The sequence below is a fragment of the Gadus macrocephalus genome, chromosome 9, assembly GCF_031168955.1.
Source record: "Gadus macrocephalus chromosome 9, ASM3116895v1".
Classification (NCBI taxonomy): domain Eukaryota; kingdom Metazoa; phylum Chordata; class Actinopteri; order Gadiformes; family Gadidae; genus Gadus; species Gadus macrocephalus.
In genome coordinates, this window is record NC_082390.1 from 11510614 (window position 1) to 11518553 (window position 7940).

At 39.3% G+C, this 7940-nt stretch overlaps 1 protein-coding gene and 1 long non-coding RNA gene across 11 annotated transcripts in view; one reads left to right on the forward strand and one right to left on the reverse strand.

Annotated features, from left to right (window-relative positions):
• The first annotated feature begins 3652 nt into the window (after window positions 1-3652).
• LOC132465111 (uncharacterized) lies at window positions 3653-4458 on the forward strand. The gene is made up of 3 exons (XR_009527454.1): window positions 3653-4117; window positions 4215-4308; window positions 4392-4458. It is a non-coding gene; the product is annotated as an uncharacterized LOC132465111 (long non-coding RNA).
• Window positions 4459-7103: 2645 nt separating this feature from the next.
• Window positions 7104-7940, reverse strand: part of ppip5k1b (diphosphoinositol pentakisphosphate kinase 1b) — a 32622-nt gene continuing 31785 nt past the window's right edge. For all 10 annotated transcript variants that reach the window (XM_060061746.1, XM_060061745.1, XM_060061752.1 and 7 more), the window contains one exon: window positions 7104-7940. This exon is cut by the window's right edge and continues 482 nt beyond it. The gene's annotated coding sequence lies outside the window, so the exon portion shown is untranslated.

Below are 7940 nucleotides of genomic sequence, written 5' to 3' on the forward strand. Positions count from 1 at the left end.
AATGTATGTGTGTATTTCTATTATTTCCCTTATGTTTTTTTTCATGACGACCAATAAAAAAACAACAGTGTTACCCCTTATATTTTATTTGACAAAGACAACAGTGTTACCCTTTATGCTTTTTTTCATGACGACCAATAAAAAACAACAGTGTTACCCCTTATGTTTTTTTTCATGACGACCAGTAAAAAACAACAGTATTACCCCTTATGTTTTTTTTCATGACGACCAAAGAAAAACAACAGTGTTACCCCCTATGTTTTATTTGATAAATATCGACAGTGTTACCCCTTATGTTTGTTTCATGATGGCCGATAAAAAACGACAGAGTTACCCCTCATGTTTTTTCCATGTTGACCAAATAATAATGATAGTGGTACCCCTGTCTACGTTTTTACCGGGATCCGAACCTGAGCTGTTTAGAGCGTTAACCTCCAAACTTATCAATGCACCATCAAGACACCGATTCAAGTCTACACAATGGTTATACTTGACTTTAAAATTTGCATGAAATAGAAATATACGTCTTCCAACAGAGGAGATCAACCGGACTAGAACCCCGGTCTCCTGGTGGTTAGCTCACAGCTCTCTACACTTCCCACTGAGATTTGTAGTTTAATGATGTTGGAGGTTATATATGACAGTGCAATAGACATGATAGCATTACGTTTAAAATTAAAGATATTATGTTTTCCACAGAAATTGAGCCGCGGTCTCCAGTGGGTTAGGCAGAGTGCACTCCACTGCACCACTGAGGCGATGACAATACACAATAATCAATCTTCAATAAAGAGGATATACATGTCATTAAAATGTATGTGTGTATTTCTATTATTTCCCTTATGTTTTTTTTCATGACGACCAATAAAAAAACAACAGTGTTACCCCTTATATTTTATTTGACAAAGACAACAGTGTTACCCTTTATGCTTTTTTTCATGACGACCAATAAAAAACAACAGTGTTACCCCTTATGTTTTTTTTCATGACGACCAATAAAAAACAACAGTGTTACCCCTTATGTTTTTTTTCATGACGACCAATAAAAAACAACAGTGTTACCCCTTATGTTTTTTTTTCATGACGACCAATAAAAAACAAGTCTTACCCCTTATGTTTTTTTTCATGACGACCAATAAAAAACAACAGTGTTACCCCTTATGTTTTTTTTCATGACGACCAATAAAAACCAACAGTGTTACCCCTTATGTTTTTTTTTCATGACGACCAATAAAAAACAACAGTGTTACCCCTTATGTTTTTTTTCATGACGACCAATAAAAAACGACAGTGTTACCCCTTGTGGTTTTTTTCATGACGACCAAAGAAAAACAACAGTGTTACCCCCTATGTTTTATTTGATAAATATCGACAGTGTTACCCCTTATGTTTCTTTTCATGACGACCAGTAAAAAACAACAGTGTTACCCCTTATGTTTTTTTTCATGACGACCAATAAAAACGACAGTGTTACCCCTTGTGGTTTTTTTCATGACGACCAAAGAAAAACAACAGTGTTACCCCCTATGTTTTATTTGATAAATATCGACAGTGTTACCCCTTATGTTTATTTCATGACGGCCGATAAAAAAACAACAGTGTTACCCCTTATGTTTTTTTTCATGACGACCAATAAAAAACAAGTCTTACCCCTTATGGTTTTTTTCATGACGACCAATAAAAAACAACGGTGTTACCCCTTATGTTTTTTTTCATGACGACCAGTAAAAAACAACAGTGTTACCCCTTATGTTTTTTTTCATGACGACCAATAAAAAACAACAGTCTTACCCCTTATGTTTTTTTTCATGACGACCAATAAAAAACAAGTGTTACCCCTTATGTTTTTTTTTATGACGACCAATAAAAAACAACAGTGTTACCCCTTATGTTTTTTTTCATGACGACCAATAAAAAACAACAGTGTTACCCCTTATGTTTTTTTTCATGACGACCAATAAAAAACAACAGTGTTACCCCATGTTTTTTTTCATGACGACCAGTAAAAAACAACAGTGTTACCCCTTATGTTTCTTTTCATGACGACCAATAAAAAACAACAGTGTTACCCCTTGTGGTTTTTTTCATGACGACCAAAGAAAAACAACAGTGTTACCCCCTATGTTTTATTTGATAAATATCGACAGTGTTACCCCTTATGTTTATTTCATGACGGCCGATAAAAAACGACAGTTACCCCTCATGTTTTTTCCATGTTGACCAAATAAAAATGATAGTGGTACCCCTGTCTACGTTTTTACGGGGATCCGAACCCGAGCTGTTTAGAGCGTTAACCTCCAAACTTATCAATGCACCAACAAGACACCTTTTAAAGTCAACACAATGGTTATACTTGACTTTATAATTCGCATTAAATAGAGATAAGAGTCTTCCAAAAGTGGACAACAACCAGACTAGAACCCAGGGGGTTAACTCTCAGCTCTCTCCACTTCCCACTGAGATTTTATGTCTGAGGTTATATATATCCCACTAACCCCCGGAATCTAGGCTCAGCAAGAAAGGATGAGCTGGGACTCGAACCTGCGTCTGAGTTTTGATGATTTGACGATTTTGTTGATTGCGGTTAGACTTTACAACTCACATGATATAGAAAAAAACATTAGAGAACATTAGTTGGACTTGAACCCCGGTCTCAGGAGTGTCAGCCAACTGCTCTCTCCACTTCCCCATGGAGATTGGAATCATTCTATGGTCAAAGGCTATATCAATCAGTTCAATAGAAATATCATTACAGACTTTATAGACTTATTAGACTTACTAGACTTACCCTTTAATTCACATACATTAAACAGGAATTGAACCCTGATCTCCAGAGTGCTATCCAAAAGTGCTCTCCACTGCACCACTATTCAAATCCTGCTGATGATTGTTTCAAGTAAGATAGAGCAAGGATACTATAACTCTGCAAATCAATAGATGCGGCTGTCGAAAGCAAATGCTAACCCGGGGAATTCCCCTTCTTGACGCACAATGATGAATTTGGGATTAAACAAATCGTCTCAATCTGGGTAAAACAGGCAAATTTTCATATACCTCTGCGTGTCCCTTTAAATTTCTTTGAAGGTCTAGGAAGGCCTATATTTTATCTCCAGCCATTTCATATCAAGTGTCACATGTGTAGCGCTGTGAATGAAATACCGCAGACAATCTAGATCATATACTGTATATAAAACAATGACAGAAATCCTATTTGAACTGGTCTTTCATTATAAACATCACATCGCCCAGAAACGGAAGCAAAATCAAAGTCGAAAAACATCTTTGTTATCACAGGGAAATAAATGTTTCTACTTCAATGCATATCTTGTTCATAGATTTGTGGTTTGAATGAGGTGTCATCCAACTCATTGGCTTCCTTCCAACTTTATCGGATTCGCAATTGACTCCGACTGATCTCTTCAGTTTTACAGTAGGCAACAGAAATCTAAAATAAGATTGATCTCATTCGTAACAAATGTACTGTTTCTTGTCCTGTTCCATCTGCTGTTGAAGACTTCCATCATTGGTTCGACCCGTGGTTAAATTAATCAGACTTATCCGTTTCACCGGTTCGTCAGGGCACATGAGATTGGTCTCGATAATGTTGTGTCCTTTCCTCTGTTTCTACAGTTGTTGAATTCGGCGGAACGGCTTTACATCTGAATAGTAATATGAGAAAAGAAGGTCAGGTTATGCAAAGGACTACCATGACGAGCATCAAAACAGACTACAGAGGCAAAAGTACAAGAAAGCAAGACATCGGCGATCACAACTGACTCAAAAACACACCCTCTCAGCACTATAACAACGCGTGTGAATGTTGTCACCAAATACATTTTTCCATCACAGTATGCTTGGTACCTTGCCATGGAGGCACCGTTTGACTTCATTCTTGTATGTAGGCATTACATTAAATGAAAAAAGAGCTGACGATTGAAAAGATACGTTTAAAATAAGAATTGGATTTTGGACATATGTAAGGTTACAACATCGAAAAATTCATACTTGTATGCATATTTTATCATTGTCAATTCTTGGAATATCCCCTTACTTTAGAAAGACATGTCCTCAGAAAATGGTGGTGCACAGTACTGCTTGAGAACTTCCACCTGGATGGGTATGTTTTTGTTTATTTCAAATATGAATATATACCTCAACCCCAATATTAACAAAATATGTATAATTCCTACAATAATTTCTCTTTACTTATATAGGCACGGCAGAAGGTTCCCACACTTCATGGAGGAGGCCAAACAAATGGCGGCTGGACTACTTCCACCAGTCTTCAGACTGAAGCGAAAAAGAGAAGTGAATGACGTTTCCAGTGGCAGAATACAAATAATATATTTTATAGGCTTAATATTGATTTGACTGTTTGATTCTTTTGACAGTGAGTTGGAGCTGATGGCAGTCAGCATGAAGAAGCTATATCTTTAAACTTCTGTAGATTATTTGTTAGACAGGGGTGCCTACTATCGCCATTCTTGTTCCTGCTGGCAATGGATTGGGTAATGAAGCAATCCACAGCAGGAAGGAAAAACGGCATACAGTGGACAATGTGGGCGCAGCTCGAAGACCTGGACTTTGCAGATGACTTGGCCCTTCTCTCTCATACCCAGCAGCAGATGCAAGAAAAGACCAGCACCATCGCAACCAACTCTGCTCGCCTCGGTCTCAACATCCACAGAGGGAAGAGCAAAGTCATGAGAGTCAACTCTGCCAACACTGCACCCATCATGCTGGAAGGCGAAGCTCTGGAGGAGATTGAGGAGTTCACCTACCTTGGCAGCATTGTCAACAAGCAGGGTGGAACAGATGCAGATGTGAGAGTCAGGATTGGCAAGGCCAGAGTTGCGTACCTCCAACTAAAAAACATCTGGAGCGCAAAAGACCTGGCCATCACAACAAAGATCAAGATCTTTAACAGCAATGTGAAGTCAGTCCTACTCTACGGTGCTGAGACATGGAGGACTACGGTGAATACAACAAACAAAATCCAGTCATTCATCAATTCCTGCCTGCGACGAATCCTCCAGATCCACTGGCCTAACACCATCAGCAACAAAGAACTGTGGGAACGTACCAGCCAAAAGCCAGCGGACGAAGAGATCCTCCAACGACGTTGGAGATGGATAGGCCATACTCTCCGTAAACCAGCCACAAACACCACAAGACAGTCCCTCAAGTGGAATCCCCAAGGGAAAAGAAAGAGAGGTCGGCCGCGAAACACCTGGCGTAGAGACTTGGAGGCGGACGCCAAGAAAATGGGCTACACTTGGGGACAGCTTGAGATGTTGGCCCAGGACCGGGATGCATGGAGAACTCTTGTTTGCGGCCTAAGCCCCAGAAGGGGTAGTAGGCGATGATGATGATGATGATGAGATTATTTGTTAAATAAATTGTGAGGAAACTTTGGTGTGGTTATTCTTCAATGTATATTTATATCAAATTATGATAATATACTTTACAAAAAATTTAATTTGATTCTATTAGACATATTAAAACAATGACTTAATTCTAATGACTTAATTCTAATGGTCAATTACTGAATGAGTAAAGTGTATAATACACAATTCCATTAAATAATTGTCTACACACTAAATCAGTTTACTTGTCTAAATAACGTTAAAAAAAATTAAGCTATAAAAAAGCTTACTGACATGTCATAATATTGTTTTATTCTAATTTTTTGGTCTAATAAGTTTAATAACGCAAAGAAAACATCCTGAGGTATTTGTCTAAATAACGTTAAACCTTTAAATGGTTACTAACGTGTCGAAATATTTTTTTATTTCTATGTTATGTTAATTCAAGCGATAAAAGTTTATTTGTCTATAAAATAAACCCCCCGTCCCGCCTGGGTGTTCTGTCACGCCAGGGTGTTGTTCTCCGGGGCTGCAGCTGGATACTATTGGCCAGGGGCGTCTAGATTTCTAGGCTACCCCTTCCCACCTGCAGGACTTCATTATTCCGTTTCGTCCTCCTCGACCCCTCCGTGGCTCCGTCCATCAACAGCGTGTCTTCTTTCAATCCCCGTTTATCCATATCCAAAGCCGAAACTCATTGCAAACATTTTGTTCATCCGTTTGTCCGAGGACAACACCAGCAACTCTCACGACCAGTGGCGGTGGGTCAATAGGGGGCGCTTTTCATTGGCGCAAGAAAATTCGCCCTCGGGTCGCACCAGTGTGCGCCCCAGGCCAATGGTTATCGCTTTTCTTTTTTGTTATCACCATATGATTGGACAATTCAGCGAATCAATCAAATAGGCTACCTCCCTCAGCAGCATTCGCGCACCACAACTTCATGTAGAGGGGAGATAGATCGCTAACTAGCAGAGAGTTGTAAGCAATTTCCACCCTTTTCAGTGGAGGAATTGGCTCCCCAAGCATTGTTATACTGAAAAGGAGCAAGTAATTTACATATTAATTTAGTCTTTCGGCCTGTAGCATATAAACAAAATGAAGCAACTGTCCCATATTTCTAACTGCATTTGAAGTAGACATTGAGACTCACAAGAAATGGACTCTATAGGACAGTGATCATGATTTGTCTCAATATCAGAATAACAACAATGGGTCAAATAGCAATGGCTGGTGGAATGGCCAAGAAGTAGGTCTGTATATGCAGTGTAAGCTTGTCCAGGCCCTGCAAGTCAGGATGTAGGCTATGAATCTGAATGAAAAGTAGGTAAATAGGTAGTGGCCATCCCCAAAATGCACCAGCATACAGGAAATCAAATCTATTAAATTCCAAAAAAAGTATGGGGGGGGGGGGGGGGGGGAGGGAACCTCAGACCCCCTGTCTATTACTGTGCCCCACCAACATGTTTGATCGCCAGCCGATAGCAAAAGATGGGGAAAGGGAGGTTTAATAGCACTATCAAAGGTCTTGGTCTGCGGAGCAGCAACCGGCTGATTGTCTGAGTCATAGGTGTGTACACACACACACACACACACACACACACACACACACACACACACACACACACACACACACACACACACACACACACACACACACACACACACCCCATGTGTTTTTGTGTCAGTTGCAATGGGAACAGAGCCTTAAGAGACCAGGAAAAACACAACACAACTATATTGCCAGTTTAGCCATTTTATCAAACCCAGATCCACCATCTATACACGCAATTTCTTAAATAAGAATATAAATTACATAACAAAAAATTACATACACCAAGTCATTTCAGCACATGAAATCAACATACAATATACAAATCGAAGGTTTCGCCGGCGACAATGAAAACAGAAAAATACAAGGTTGTCCATGGTTATCGGTGGGTTTAATCCTGTTGAAAGAACTTGGGTACTCTCAGCAAAAGGTTTTGAATGATGAAGTAGCAGCTGGAGGACTACTACTAATATGTTGTGGGTTTGCTGCGGGGAAAGAATACCTAAAAAAAAATGTGATATACTGCATGTTTTTGTCTGTGGTGACATCAATACAAGCATTACTTTTCTTACCATAATTTGACGTATGAAGATATAGTTGACGCATCTGATTAAATTCGTCCCTAAATCAGAGGCAGCAGCCATTTAGAGTAATTGCACTTTTAAAAATACATTAATACTTTGGTTATGACAGCAGATTGCAGACACAAAATGATATGTGAACGATAGGTGGCTATTTAGCATACATTCAATCTACAATGGAAGGGTTGTCCCATTATACCCATCGATACACCCCACTCTTTCTTAACAATCACGTACATCAGTGTGGTTGGATGTCCACAGTAGAAAGTGCAACGGCGGAATCCACACAGTATCCAGAGTTTAAGCTGACCTTGTGTTTAAAACCTGTATTTACAGTGGATGGACAGCTCATAAAGTCAGAGAAGATCAAGACGGAAATTAAATAAGTCATATCCCTGTAAGTCCAGTTAAACATTGACTCCATCATCAACCACTTTATTGCAG